This window comes from Nicotiana tabacum, chromosome 16, assembly GCF_000715075.1.
Source record: "Nicotiana tabacum cultivar K326 chromosome 16, ASM71507v2, whole genome shotgun sequence".
Taxonomy (NCBI): Eukaryota; Viridiplantae; Streptophyta; class Magnoliopsida; order Solanales; family Solanaceae; genus Nicotiana; species Nicotiana tabacum.
In genome coordinates, this window is record NC_134095.1 from 60,605,454 (window position 1) to 60,621,025 (window position 15,572).

Sequence of the window (15,572 nt, forward strand, 5' to 3'; positions counted from 1 at the left end):
CTGAACTGAGCATTGTCTGTCAGCCAGCATTAGGGCTCCAACCCTGAACTGAGCTTTTTTCATTTAGCCAGCATTAGGGCTCCAACCCTGAACTGAGCATTGTTTTGTTAGCCAACATTAGGGCTCCAACCCTGAACTGAGCATTTTTCTGTTAGCCAGCATTAGGGCTCCAACCCTGAACTGAGCTTTTTCCATTTAGCCAGCATTAGGGCTCCAACCCTGAACTGAGCATTGTTCTGTTAGCCAGCATTAGGGCTCCAACCTGAACTTAGCATTTGTCTGTTAGCCAGCATTAAGACTCCAACCCTGAACTGAGCTTTTTCCAGTTAGCCAGCATTAGGGCTCCAACCCTGAACTGAGCACTTAGCTGTTGGCCAGCATTAGGGCTCCAACCCTGAACTGAGCATTTTTCCATTTAGCCAGCATTAGGGCTCCAACCCTGAACTGAGCACTTGTCTGTTAGCCAGCATTAGGGCTCCAACCCTGAACTAAGCATTTTTCATTTAGCCAGCATTAGGGCTCCAACCCTGAACTGAGCATTTTACCTTATGGCGATATTAGGGCTCCAATCCCGGAGTTAGACTGAAATTTTCCAATCCCTTCGTCAATTCTATAAACTTTCTGGCAACTAACCTATGAAATTTTCCTAGTGAAACTGGGGCAGAAAATTTCGTTGGTCTGTTTTTCCCCGCAGGTCTGACCTCGAGGCACATGGATCGAGATACGAGATGAGTCTCAATCCAGAATAAAGAAAAGAAGAAAAAGACAAAAAAAAGAAGATGTTCCGAGATATTGGGAAAAACGAAGGGCGGATCGCTCCAAGATTTGATCAAGGTCCCGAGCTTTTCTGATCCCGTCTCACTCAATATCGCAGAAATAAACAGGCGCCTACAACTTGCAAGCATCAAGATTTGGATCGAAGTCTACAAGTAGAATCAGCTAAGACCCAAGATCAAGTTGCAAAAGAATCATAGATAGGAATCTTGTAACTAACGGTTGACAGACATACGTAGTTAGTTCAGTTTCAATTTTCCTTTGGTTGTAATAAGGGAGTCGGTAAGCAGCAGTGGCAACAACAGCAGCAGTAACGACAAGCATTGCAATCCCATGGTAGTCCCAGCTACCAAAGTTTCCCGAACTACATTGACCTGATTCCTGTTTAGCCCAGGATATGTAGGAAATCTTTGAAGCAAAGATTCGGTCAAATCTTTCAAAAAACGCTTCACATGGAGTATTCCAATATGCAAAATCGCTCATATCCGTTCACTTTATCTTTGTACGGAAACTCTTCGTGTTTTCCCACAAAGAGGGGCAGCTGTGAGCACGTGATTTTTGTTTATACGACAATTACTCCAAAAGAAATCAAAATAATAACGAATGGCCTTGCCATACAATTTTTGGAATTTACGTGGCATTTATTGTTAGCTATTTGTGGTCTTTGTCCGTGTCTATTTAGTCTTATCCAACAAAAATACAAAAAATATATGTATGTCGCATGTGAGTTTAGGATGTCATTTTACTGCTAGGAATTAATCAAACTACAATTTGTTTTTAAAAGGAAAATCATAAAAAAATATGCGTCTTTTATTCTATTTTGTTGTCATTAAGTGATTTTATTTTAATTAAATGTTTAATGTGAGTGATAATTGTTGTTTGAGTATTAATTAATATTGGTATGGTTTTATCCTGATTTTACAATTTAGTTAGGAATTTTATTTAAATAAAAAAAAAATTAAAAGAAGGAAAACAAATGAGTTTAATCGGAATTGGGCCATTAAATTGGACCCAAAATCAGGCCCAAAAAACACTGCTGTGCCCGGTCCAGATCAGTTGGCCTCAGGGGTATCCCAACGACGTTGTTTTGGTCATGCCTGATCTGGGCCGTTGATCTCAGAATGATCAACGGCTAAGATCAGATCCCCCGTACCCACATACGAACCCGACCCGTTCCACCCCGGACCAACCCAACCCCTGGCATTTGAAACGACACCGTTCCCCACCAGCTGAAAGATCCTGGCCCTTCATCTCGCCTCATCCGACGGCCAGGATCTATTCACTCACTAACTATATAAGCCCATCCCTTTTACCCCACGCCCCAAGCCAGACCCCCCTGCCCTTAGGTCGTCCTCACCAGACCCCAATCCCTTAGAACCCTAACGCTGCCCCCTTTCCCCTCACCATTAAACCCGGCAGCAAGGACGCCGGTGACCACCACCTTAACACCCTAGGACCACCTCAACCCCCTAAACACAGATCCACTAACCATGGGTCTCGAATCCTCCCCCACCATCTCGAATCTTCATTTGAAGATTCGAGCCGGACCTTGACCTACACCAAACCACCCCAGATTCACACTAGACAATCCCTTGACCTCCCTCATGACCAAACCAAGCTTGGTTTGGTCCGAATCTACCCACAAATCCCTAAACCCCAAATCTGAAGATTCAAACCCTAGAGCACAATAATTGGTGAAGTCTGTTCAGATTTAAACGAAAGTTTGGGGTCTAGTAGATCCTAATCGAAGTGTTCTCATTCGAGAACACCTCGTTTAGGATTTGTCCGACCTCAAATGGGCAAACCAAGCTCAAGCCTGGGTCATCCGTGTTTAAAACTTTTTTGGTTTGTTCACTGTTCCTTTCTTGTTATCTATTTAGTTTAGATTAATTTATCAGCATATTTTTTTAGTTTGTTTGTTTATTCTTGGGTATTCTGTTGTCAGTTTGTTTCCCCATCCCCATAAGACCTTCTATTCGGTTGATTTGTTTATTCTGTTGTGATGAATCCGTATAGTAGTATACATATTTCAATGAGACTAACATCGTCGAATCAGTAATGTTTGGTTTTTCCCCTGTATCGTGCAAATTGTCAAGAACAGTGTTATGCCTTATTTTGTGTTGTTTGTTTGGTCGACTGCTTGTCCTGTGTTACAATTAGTATAGTCGAGTCGATATACGTCGTCAATTAGTTTAGCTTTGAATGGTAATAATCTGTTTCATGTTATGGGTTTTTTTTGCTTGAAGTTTTGTTTGAATCCAACTAGGAACTGAGTATAGCTGTTTGTAGTTGTTCAATTTGAATCAGAAACATTTATGGGTTAGGTTGTGGTTTCAGTTCAGGTTTGAGTTCTGAGTTGATAGCATGTGCACTATAGTTCTTTAATAATTAGAGCAAATGGGACAGCATGTGCTGTCAGACCATCTTCAGGCTGCCCATACCTTTGTTTTAGTTTAATAAGATGATAAAAGGGCTGTCAGGGGAATCTCATGGGAGGGGTTTCTATTTTTTAAATGTTTGAGTGGAAAAACAACAGAAAAAGGAGGGAGTTTGAATGGTTTTACAGGTTGTGATTGGTCTGAGAGAAGTTATAAATAGAAGGGGATACACATATAGATGGGGGACAGATACATACACAGATAGATATACAGACAAGGGGATACACAAACAGATACATACACAGATAGATATACAGACAAGGGGATACACAAAGAGATACACACACATACAGATATAGGCAGACAGAAAACAGTTTTGAATTAGAAAGAGAGGGTTCAGAAATCAGGGAGCGAGATAGAAAAGAAATTCCTGTTTGTTTGAAATTGAAAACACTATTTTTCCTCATCCTTTTTTTTCGTTTGGAATTTAGCATCAAGTTGCTACTGTTTCTGTCAAGACTTAGGATTTTCCCTTGAGTTTTGAAAAATCAACGTTGGGTACTATATCATCGGGTTACTGCTTTGGTCTATTTTGCCAGGGATTGTCATTGTTGCTGTATTGTTTGTCATTGCTGCTATCTTCTTCTGCTGCTGCTGATTTTCCCTATCTTCTTTTTCTTCTTTGCATTTCAGCATTCCAGGTACACATTTCGAATCCCACATTGATGTAACCGTAACAGTTGAAAGCATGAAATGAAAGATGTTGAAGAAGTTTAATCATTTGCTGCAATACTTACAGTATATTGATGGACTCGTGTAACTTGCTAGTTTGTAACTCAATAGCATAAAACAATAGTTAGTTTTATACTTAACTAGAATTTTAGTCTTTTTTTGTGTTATGATTCATAGTTGTTTGGTTGTGCGAAGGATGCAATTATGCAATTCGTGGAATGCATGAATAGTTGACATAGTGATAATTAGATTCCTTTTCAGCTATATGTTGTATGTATAGGGTAGAATGCTTCAACTTCGTTAAATACAACGTAGTTCTGATTTATTTTCAGTCTTTTTATCGGATCCCGTTAGGCAGCATATAGGACCACGTTCGAATTCCATCAGTAACAGTTTCTAGTAGTTAATTCCCTTAATCTAGTTTAAATCAGTTAGTTAAATTCAACTCGAGAAACATTTGGAGTAAGTTTAGCATTTCATCAAATTTCGTATGCAATTCCCTTTATCAAATTAAAGCATGTCTTGCCATGGAATAAGGCACGAAACAATTCCCGCCTCGTAAATAATTAATGAGATAACTAACAAGAATCCGGGTTAGGCCAAACATGTAACTTAATTAGAATGTATTTTCCTTCTTCCATTTATTTTAGAAAACGAAAAATAGAAAATGTAGTCATGCTAAGATTATCCTTTTAAAAATAATGAGACGAGCCTCGCCAAATAAAAAATGCAAATTGCGGGGCCCTCAATAATTGGTCATGATAAATACTTAGAATTTGGGATGGACTGTTTAGTGAATATCACTGCCTTCCCCGAAGATAATAACGCGTTTAGACTCTTTAGACGCAATTTAATTAAATTACATTCTTAAATTCGGGTGCGCATTTATGTGACCCAAATTTAAATCTCAACGGAGTCGAAATGTGTTAACAACTACGGGTGCATTGATTGTGACGTGGTTCCAAATGCATTTTCACAACGTTGCAATTCTACAAAAATAAATGATAATAATAAAAGTGGTTTAAACTCAATAACATCACATAAGTCATAACATGTATTAAAATCCGATATTTAGCCATTATAACAATTTAAGCGCCGGTGCTAGAACCACGGGATTCGAGGGTGCCTAACACCTTCCCTCGGGTCAACAGAATTCCTTACTTAGAATTTCTGGTTCGCAGACTTCATTTGGAAAGTCGAAAATTTCCTCGATTTGGGATTCAAGATAAACCGGTGACTTGGGACACCAAAAGCCAAACCTTTCCCAAGTGGCGACTCTGAATTAAATAAATAATCCCATTTCGAATATTGTCACTTAAATTGGAAAAACTCCCTCGCGCATCTTACCCTTCGGGGCGGGCGCGCAAAAAGGAGGTATGGCATTTACCAACTGATTGATTGATTCTGAAATCCTTTTAATAAGGCTGACGAATTGTCACTGATTTTTCTTCGATTGAACCTCCTTTACCTTTCTTGACTTGGTTCATTCAATTGAACCTGTAATTTTGGTTTCATGGCTGTTTGATTAATTCCCTTGCCATATTTGGCACAAACCGTGTACCATTGATGGTTTTTCTTAAATAACTTCTATGTATTTACCCCTTTTGTGATACATTGAAAGGTTTTCATTAAAATTTATTTCCTTAACTGGCTTTTACCCGTTGGAATCAGAATCCCTTAACCAAAGGGAGATCGATTTCAGTGATATTTCTTTGCATTTCTTACTTGTTTCTCTGCACTACAAAAGGGACTACCCTTCTGCACTTTTAAGAGCACTTCGAGTTCAATACCTCAAACTTTTAGATCAATACTTTCAACTTACTTACACACTTTATTGCTTTGAGTTCAATACTCTTACAACATTCTGCTCTTTTCTGGGATCTTTTGGAACTTTTGTTTGCAACTTGGCTTTTTTAAGACTACTTTTACTTGTTTGTTTTCCCTGAAACTGGTATGTTCTAATTTAGCTTTCCTGCCTCACCCTTATGTGTTTATTTACAGTTTTCTGCAATCTTGTTTACTTTGTTGTTTATGATTAATGTTAACTATGTGTGTTCTTTCCTTGCATCTGTTCTCTGTTATGAATCCCTACTCCTATTCCCTTCTATGTGTTTGAGTTAAGGTTCAAGGCCTGGCAGTATCCAAATTATTGCCTAGGTCCAAACCTGATCCTCAATGGATCCTAACTCCCAATTTTGGCTGACAGGCTGGTCAGGGGTGTGCCAACACTCTTAAATTGCTGGGCGTGACCACCAGCCTGCCATGGCCTTCCCTAATCCCCCTCTATGCACATACACTTACTCTTAGATTCTAATTTTTGTCCCCCTCTTATGAGCCATGCTTTGGGACCCTGAGTTCCCTCTGAACTTGGACATTTGAGGGCTGGCTCTTCCACACTTCACTATAATCTAATTCTGCAATGTGTTTGGGATGTAAGCACTGCCCTGAGTCCCTTTGAGACTCTTGGGAACTTCGACACATCCCAAATAAGAGAAAGACTTTTGGAAAACGGATCATGGAAGTTGGTTTATCTTATATTGCTAGACCTTGAGTCTGAATTAGGCTGTTTGGTTGCAGCTGGAAGTTCTGATGTATTTTTTTTTTGATTCATTCGGGTCTGTAATAATTTGTAATAACTGTGGGTCTCTAGTGAAAAAGGGGAGGGTCATTTATGTATGCATATGGGCAGACAACATGCTCATAGGGATTACTATTTACAAATTCTGCATTTATGCATATCATATAGTACTCCTACCTATAAGTCGTCTCATTATTACATTATAAACCATGCCTATATGTTTCTGCATATAGAAATCATGTATAAGTTTATGCACTTATGCATTTAGAAATCCTGCCTATAAGTTATGCATTACACGTAGAAATCTTGCCTATAAGTTGTTTCATTACTGTATTAGAAATCTTGCCTATAAGTTTCTGCATATAGAAATCATGACTATAGTTTTGTTTTTGCATTTCTGCATATTCATCTGTCATTAGGAAAACAATCATAGGTTAAATAATAATCAACTTCATTCTAGATACCATGCCTATAGGGCTCCTGCACTTACATAATCGTTTTAAAATCAATAAGGCTTAGAAAAATCATGCCTATAGGAGCAGCCGTCTGAATCTGATTCGTCTATTTTATCTATAAGTCTAAAATCAGTAGTAATGTTTATTTAATATCTACAGAATTTAATTGGTTCTAAAATTAGTAACCCTTATTTAAAATCAGTATACTTACATCTAGGCAAGCAGTAGGTAATTGTTTAACTGTGTAAGTTTTAATAAATTGCAACCAGACAAGGCCTAATTCGGACTCCTCATCTGAGAAATATGTGATGAAGCAGCATGTCCTAACGCTTTAAATTTAATTCAGACTATAACCAGTATTTGAAGTCATGCTAAATAATTTGCTCCTTTAAGTGAGGAGGCCTATTTGATCCCTTAAACTGCTATTTGTTTCCCCCTACTTGCTTCTGTGTTTTGTTTGTCGCATTAGAATTTTGTCCTTTTAAACTCTGAAAAGCCCCAACCTTCCTCCCTTTAGGACTAGTAGTCCCAAATGCCTTTGGGACTGATAGGATCGGGACGGGTAATAGCATGCAATAAGTAACGACACTATTCCACGTTTAATACCTTAACGGGGTGGGAAAGGGTAGATATGGACATGATGACCGGTGCGCTAATACCACGTGCAACCCCTCTTCTGAGGAGTGATTGCCGGGTATTGCATTGATGTGATCCATATTGTTTGTAAACCTAGGACCCCTTCCCCTTTACTTGTTATCCCTTTTTTTAACTGTCCAGACTATTTGCTTAAGATTTCTGTTTTCTTTATCTTTCTTCAAACTTTTAATTCACTTGCAACATTATGTGTAAATCCCCTTCTATTTGAGACCTTTATTTGCTTACTTGTTAGTTAAAGTCACAATTGTAACATGGCCGGGAACCACACTAGTATATCTTGGGGGGTGCCTAACACCTTCCCCTCGAGATAATTTCTAGCCCTTACCCGAACTCTGGTTTTCCAACTCGAACTCTTCTTTAGTTTCCTAATGCACTTTAATCATTAGGTGGCGACTCTTCCACCCAAAATACCCAATTCCCAAGAGGGAACGAGTTGTCCTCCAAATGTCATGAACCCGATTTTGCCTTTAGATAAAGGGGGCACGACATGTGGAAGATTCGAAATTGTAGCTTATGATTTGTAGTTACGAGGTGTGGTGTCTCGAGGTAAAACTTGTTGTAAATCATGCATTGGGAACGATTTAATTACTTGAATTGTCATTTGTTTCCTTATTTGAGTTCATTTATATCTCATCTCTGTTTTGATTACGTTGCTGTTTTATTACCTTTTTATTTCTTGTTGCTATTTGGGTTTCTATTATTCCATTGTGGGTTTTATATTAATAATCTTTTCGTTCTTAGCCATGCATTGATATTTTTTCCATTGCTAGTTTTATGTTAATATCTTTCATAGGTTTTATGTTTAGTGAGTGTCTCGATTTACCCCGTCACTACTCCACCGAGGTTAGCCTCAATACTTACTGGGTCGCTATGGTGTACTCATGTTATGCTTCTATACATTTTTGTATAGATCTAGGTACTTCTGATCATGTTGGTTTTTAGAGTTGTTTCGGTGCGACTGGAGACTTCAAGGTATACCTGCTTGATATTTGTAGGCCTCGGAGTCACCTTCGAATATTACCTTTTACTATAGTCTATCTTTATTTTTAAACAGCATTATACTTAGATATTCTAGTGTATTTCAGTATAGCTTTTGACTCCGTACTATCGGTTTTGGAAAATGTACAACTATTGGTCATTTTCAGCTATGTATGTTATTTATTGGTTTATGTTTAATTATTAAATAGTTTAAATTTGTTATTAACTCGGCATGTGTTAGACATAGTCGTAGGGACTAATTGCCATCACGACATCCTAAGGTGGGAGTTTGGGGTCGTGACAAATTGGTATCAAAGCTCTAGGTTCATAGGTGTTATGAGTCATAAGCAACTTTAATAAAGTCTTGCGGATCGGTACGGAAACGTTTGTACTTATCTTCGAGAGGCTGTAGAACTATTAGGAAGTTCCACTTATTTCATTCTTTATCGTGCGTCATTGATTCAGCTTGAAGAACATATCTTACATTCCCTTGCATTCACTAGAATACGATATTGCTAACTCAATATCAACTATGCACCGATGGTTTGTGATGTTGCGGATGGGCTACGAGGCGGCCATGGATTATTGATAGATCTTTCAGTTGTTTATGTGAGGGGTGCAATGGATTCTGGTATCTGGTTGGTGAGTACGAGTTTTGGAAGAGTTAGTTGGTTACCTAGTCGTCATGATCGTGGTAGGGTCATGAGATTATGTTAATTTGAGGATAATAGGTGGTATTCGAGACTATGTGTTTTGTATGTGACTTCTACTCAGTGAAGGGTACATATTGTCATTCAAGGCACTTAAGGAATGGGCTTGACTGTCACGAGAATAGACATACGCTTAGTAGATGATTTGATCTGTCTTATGATTGGTGTTTTACGAGCTATGAAGGTTGGTATTGTAGATCATCGTATGTTATGTCCTATGGCTTCGCGTCAAGTGGGGGAGTCTACTATTGATGATTAGATTACATGGTCATGTGTTATACTAGTTTTGGTCTGAGGTATATATGTGGTATTAAAGGGTTTCCCGAAATTGTATATAGCTTAAGTCTGAGATTTGCATGCGATAGTGCTGGAACTTGCGGTATATATCATTATTAATTCTACATTTTAGTATCAGAGAGGTTAGAGAAACAACTTCAGATTCACAGTAGGTCTCTTTAGAGTGGGTATCTCGGTTGCAGCATTATTGGGTGCTTAAGAGGAAATATAGCGATTTATGGGCTTTTGGATGACGTGGTTCATGCTAGGATCTCCTGTGGTGAGCTTTGGTGTAGGAAAATTATGTACCAACAAGGGGAGTTGTTAACCTGAAGACAAGTCGAGGAGGATTCTAAGAAATGGGTTAGCTCGTTAGTGTTGGGTTATGATAGAAACGAAGGTAATTGGTTCTTTTAGTGTGTAATGCTTTACCGTCAATTTGTAGAAGTATTGGGTCGACGGATTACGTCTTGGTTGAGCTAGGGAAATTCAGTTCTGATGGCTTGGTTATGTCTGGACATGTCTCAAAGAGTTCTTGATAGTGTCGACCACGGCTTGAGCCAGATATCTGCTATCAACATAAGGAACATGTTACATGTTATGATTTTTGCCTGGATGGGGTCACGTGTTCTAGAATGCTAGCATTTTTTATACCACCTGAGAAGGGTGCGCACACCAGAAGGTGCACTGTGTTTCGACTTGCAGATACCTGACTGGTATTATGGTAATCGTCAGGATGATTGACCGTTGATGTTCAGATTTTGCTATGTGGCACGGAAGAATTATGGAAGTACTTCTCGTGGGATGATCGTGTGTGAGGAACATGTCAGTCATTTGAGTAGTGTAGTTGGTATTGTGAGCACGTGATTTTTTCCGTATATGAATTATTCCCATAAATTCAAACAAAATAAATCTTTCCCATTATTTGTAATTTCGTGGATTTTTGTAGCATTTTTTGTTAATTGCTTGCATTTGTCTATGCACATTTATTTTATTTAAATCATGAAAAATACCAAAAATATCACGCATGGCATTTAGGCTTTATTTTGTACATTTTTAGGATTAATCGGTAGTTACTTCTTTTTATAAAAAAAAATAAAAATCACAAAAAATGCTTCATTTTTTACACTTTTATTGATTTTTTCTCTTTTAATTTATGATTAAGTATTGTTTATAGTTTTTACAATTAGCTAATTATTTTAATTTCACACTTATGGATAATTTAGGATTTTTAATTTTTAGGATTTTAATTAATTGGATTTTAAAATCAAAGAAAAGAAAAAGAAAACAAATAAAGGTACAAGGGCCATTATGTAGCTCAAAATCGGACTGGGCCAGCTTGAAACAACCTATCTGATTTAAATCCCTAGTCCATTTTAAAGGCCCAGACCATTGACCCATTAACCCTTTTTCCCTCTTTATACCCTAAATCCCTCACATTAAATAGGGGGAGATAAAAAAATCCATTAGAGGAATAGACATTTCCCCTAGAGAGAACAATGGTGCTAGCTTCTTCTTCTTCTTCTACACATAAACACACACACTCAAAAATGCACAAAAAGGAGAGGAAAAGAACGAGAAGATAGGGAAGGGAGAAATAGGGGCTCTGATCGCTCACTCATTCTCATTTTGTTTTTTTTTGAGAGGAAAAACGACATCCACCTCTGATCTTCATTTCTTGAGCAATCAAAGTTGTTTTTGAGCTTTCCGGCGTCGGCACCGGAGTTTTGTCATCTTCGACTAGCTATCTCTTACCACAAAACGCAGCAACTTTACCTTCGTTCACTGCTACCATTCTCATGAGTTGAATTTCAGTACGTCAAGTTAATTTCTAGGATCCAAGGGAACTTATAACTCGAGACCAAAGCTGTGTATTGATTTCTGCTGTTGAATCGACTATTTGGTGGCTGAACTCAGACCATTATTTTGGTCCGTTTCTTTGCGGTTGTCCTACTTTTAGGTATGTACATCTTTGAAGCTGTAATTCCTTGTTAGGATTAAATAAAACTGAGTTGTTATGTTTGTTTATAGTTGGCTTTATAGATTCAGCATGTTTTAGGTCTCAAAGTTACTCGAAATCTTTCTTCTGTTGATCCTTGGTATTACTGTGTATTTGAATTAAAACTCGAATTGTTGAGGCCTGATTGTTTGTTGGTTAGTTAGTCGTTTTCTGCTCCTTCAAATTTTTTTGTTTGATTATGTTTTAATATGGTTATGAATCTGATTAGTATTAGATAGGCATGGAGTGTAAATAGGCACAAAAATGATTTTTGATATAGATAGCCTTCCCATTTAGCACGTGACTTTGTATAGAAATATGACTTCTGCTAAGGCCGTTATTCTGTTAAGTTAATTTCCTTCTGCTTAGCTAAATCACCTTGATTTCCTTCTGCTTAGCTAAATCATCTAGACTAGCAATTCGAACAAATTTAGTAATGAGTTACTTTTGGGGATTAACTAATTGCCTAGTCTTGGAATGTTTCGACTTCCTCCAAAGCTGAAATTCAAGGAACAACAATGCTTCACATAATAGTTAGTAACTTATCAATTTCTTCAAATTAGCCCATAATCCTTGGCTTTGCAATAATCTTAAATTAGCTTTAGAAAAATAATTATGAACATCCGTAGTTTTCTTTAGTTGAGTACATTCCTTTGAAATTAGAATCGAGGTGTGCCATTAGTTGAATTTTCCATGGCCCTCGCAAACTTGAAAGTGCGTAGATGCTTTAGGCGCGCTATTTAAAATTACTTCCCTAAACTTGGGTGTGCATTTATGTGACCCAAATCCAAATCTCAACAACGTTAGATGAAATGTGTCGTAGACCGTGGGTGCATTTATGTGACGTGGTTCAAGACATGTTTTATATGACGTTGAATCTTTCCTAAAAAGTGATAATTGAAAAAAAATGGGTATAAGAGTTAAAATTGTACCATAGGTTAAAACATGTATTAAAATCAGATAATAGGACAATTATAACAGTTGAGCGACCGTGCTAGAACCACAGAACTCGGGAATGCCTAACACCTTCTCCCGGGTTAACAGAATTCCTCACCCGGATTTTCTGTGTTCGCGGACTGTAAAATAGAGTCAATCTTTCCTCGATTCGGAATTTGAACCAGTGACTTGGGACACCATAAATTATCCCAAGTGGCGACTCTAAATTTTTAATAAAATAATCCCGTTTTCGATTATCACTTAAATTGGAAAAAACTCCCTTATACTCCCTTCCGGGGTATAGCGAAAAAGAAGGTGTGACAACTCTGACGACTCTGCTGGGGAACAAACCCAGAACTTCTGGTTCAAGGTTCAAAATTCGAGCTTAGATGAATTGTTATATTTGGCTTTATTTATTATATGATTTTATTACATGTTTGGGCCTAATGTGCTAAATGTTGCTTTTACCGCTTTGATATTATCTGAACTGTATAGATAAACTGCTACGAAACCCCGCTCTTCTCTCTCCTAAGGAGTGCACGCTGGTTGTGACTTCTTTCTGTTAGTGTCATATCCCAAATAGAACGAGGTTCGGACAAGTTGCAAAGCCGGATGATCTTTTGGTTACTGGTACGCAGCCCCCCCTCGGCTCGAGTTGTCCGCTCGGGTAAGCCAGGTCTAGAACAATACACCCAGGTTTTAAACCTAGAATAACTCAGCCTCATGTCGGATCCCTAGTAGGAACACTTATCTGCATCATGTGCATTTGACTTTGGAGACTCAATACAGGGGTTGGGTCTGTCTAGGACAGGTATATCCAAAAAATAAAAGACCATCCTGATGCATCCTATGTGCTACATGTTGAATTTCTCCAAAGGATAAAAAGGTCATTTGGTGGACCAATGCTAGTTGAGGGCAAATGGAAAAGAAAAAGAGAGAAAAAAAAAGATGGGGTTAAGCGTGAAAATAAAGCAAGTATGACCTAGTTATGTTTTTTGTTACATTTTATTAAGAAAAAGACAAAAAAACATGAAAAATTCAAAAAGATTTTGCACTTTTTTTAATCATTTTTCAAAAATCAAAATAAAAAAAATGAAAAAGCAAATCGCAAAAAGATTTTGCATGTTTCATCATTTTCAAGGAAAAGAAAAAAAAATATATTTTCTCTAAATTAGTTATTTTTTTAATTCTCGCCCGTATCCAATCTGCCCGAACTACGCATACCTGATTCTCGTCTTTCGGGGCGTGATACGTAGGCAACCCACATAGGGTCCGGCCTTCCTAGTGAATTTAGGTTCTTGGCTTCGCGGGGTCTTAGCCAAATCTTGCACTTCTAGCCACTTTTAGCCACATAGGTTAGTTTTAGAAAATAGTCATAATCATGTCTTGCATGTGTCCAACAGGAAGGGATATCGTCTCACATACCGTTCTGGGTCTTTAACTTTATGAGTTATTCGTGGGGCAATGTTTGAAAGTAAATCCTGCATTGAACACCAATTATCTTTGTGCTAAGACTGCAAAATTCCGAAGCTTGTCTTGTTGAAGTTTGCCCCTATTCGTGGAGAAGTTTTTCGAGTAAATTGATAGTTGAAATTCTCCTAATTTGAACTTGTTATCACCGATTTCTAATAGTTGTTGTTGTCGTTGAGTTTAATAGAGGGGATTCAGTTGGACTAGAGATTGAGCATGCATGAATTGTGATTTGGTTGAGCATACATTAAGCTAAATTTGCCGAAATTTGTGTTAGTTAAGATTGTGCTTGAGTTCAACAGTGATAGTTGAAATTTGGTTTTTACTTCTAAAATGTTCTTCTTGTTGAATTGAGTGCTTTTGTTACATAAACTAGTGTCCAGTTGGTTAGAATATGCTGATAGAAGTTGAAGGTTTGCTGGGCAATAATTTGCTGTTTGTTTCCTGTTGCTGTAAAGGATTTCGTGCTTGCTGCCCACAGTCTATATTGTTCAGTTTTTGCTTAATAGTGAAGATTTCTGCATTTCCTTTGTAGATTGATGTTACTGTAGTTTTTCTGAACAGTTGAGGGAATTTTGCAAAAGTTTTAGCTTCAATTAACTCAACTGCATTGCTTCAGTTTATATGCCAACAATACACTACTGAAATTCAAGTTTTGAACAGTCTTTTGAAAGCAAATTTTGCACTATTCAGCTGCACTTTGTGGTTATTATAATTCAATGCTGTTGTGATTCCAATACTTTGTTTCTACTGTTGAGGTTGTCATTCTGAGCTGGAAATTTCTGTGTCTACTGATGCTGAATTTAGCCCTCAAGGTGTTGCTGAAGTTATGAGTTTTGAGCAGCAATTGAATAACAAACCTACACCAGCTTGTTCGAGTCTTAGAATTCTGCATTTAATTGAAATTTGTTGATGTAATACAAGTTCCCTAGGCACTATTTTTATTTTTCTGCAACATTTTGTGAACCTGAAATTGGGTTTGGACATTAGAGCTTGTTTGAAGAATTTTGAACTCAAATAGGAGTGTTTTGGACTGCTATTGGAAGATGTTGAAACAGCCTTAAAACTCTGCAGTTTTGTGTCCAGTTAAGCTGCTGAAAATTCTGCAGTAGCTTAGTAAAGTTTGAGCAACAGTTTGGGTTGTGAATTGACCAGCTCTAAGCTGCAGTTGTAAAGGGTCAATTACTGCCAACTTGTACCAATTTTCTATCTATTCTTCCTTTGTTTGGATTGCTGAAAATCTTCAATTTTGTGATAACATTTGAGCTGCACATTCTTGGGAATAGAATCTGAGAATTGGTGTGCATTGAGGGCCGATCAGTACTTGCATAGATAAAGTGTCTGTTGCATTTCCTGCCCAGTTCTGCCTCAGCTATACACAAAGTTCAATAGGTACAGAACCTGCCTGGTTTTAGAAGCTTTACACCAACTTAGTTCCCAGAAACACTGTAGAACATTCAACTGAACTATTGCTTCTGAAATCCTGAACTAAAAGAGGGACTCAGCTTCAGCTAAAAAATTTTTGACAACAAACTTCCTGCAGCAACTTGATTGCAAATCCGGCCAGTTTTGCAAAAAATAACCTCTTTTTACAAATATGACCACAAATTTCAAAAGTGTCTAGTTTTG

At 37.8% G+C, this 15,572-nt stretch overlaps 1 long non-coding RNA gene across 1 annotated transcript; it reads left to right on the forward strand.

Annotated features, from left to right (window-relative positions):
• The first annotated feature begins 10,969 nt into the window (after window positions 1–10,969).
• Window positions 10,970–15,174, forward strand: LOC107809123 (uncharacterized). The gene is made up of 2 exons (XR_001653343.2): window positions 10,970–11,498; window positions 14,702–15,174. It is a non-coding gene; the product is annotated as an uncharacterized LOC107809123 (long non-coding RNA).
• The last annotated feature ends 398 nt before the right edge of the window (window positions 15,175–15,572 follow it).